Genomic DNA, 324 nt, shown 5'->3' on the forward strand with positions numbered 1-324 from the left:
GGGATCAGATTGGTTAATACGAGAGCGCCCGTTTGTCGTAACCAGGCTTTGGGGCGGACACCCGTCTCACATTTTTATATTGCGAAAGCCAACCTCTCATCACATCCCGTTTACTGCCTGAAGGATCATGGCTTACACATTGGTTCAATTTTCCTTCTTAAAGAAGCGACTTCCTCACATTCCAATATTAGCTTTCGATGTGGGATTAGATTACCCAACAAATTCTTTTCTTTTAGTCCCTCTAAAACAGCCCCATCAAATGAATCAATCCATCATCTTTATCCAGATAGTGAGCTCAAGGCTAGTTCAACTATCTGTAAATAC

At 42.0% G+C, this 324-nt stretch overlaps 1 non-coding gene across 1 annotated transcript; it reads right to left on the reverse strand.

Annotated features, from left to right (window-relative positions):
- LOC142622958 (small nucleolar RNA Z279/snoR105/snoR108) lies at positions 1-108 on the reverse strand. The gene has a single exon (XR_012841995.1). It is a non-coding gene; the product is annotated as a small nucleolar RNA Z279/snoR105/snoR108 (small nucleolar RNA).
- Positions 109-324: the final 216 nt, after the last annotated feature.

This window comes from Castanea sativa, chromosome 1 (assembly GCF_040712315.1).
Source record: "Castanea sativa cultivar Marrone di Chiusa Pesio chromosome 1, ASM4071231v1".
Taxonomy (NCBI): Eukaryota; Viridiplantae; Streptophyta; class Magnoliopsida; order Fagales; family Fagaceae; genus Castanea; species Castanea sativa.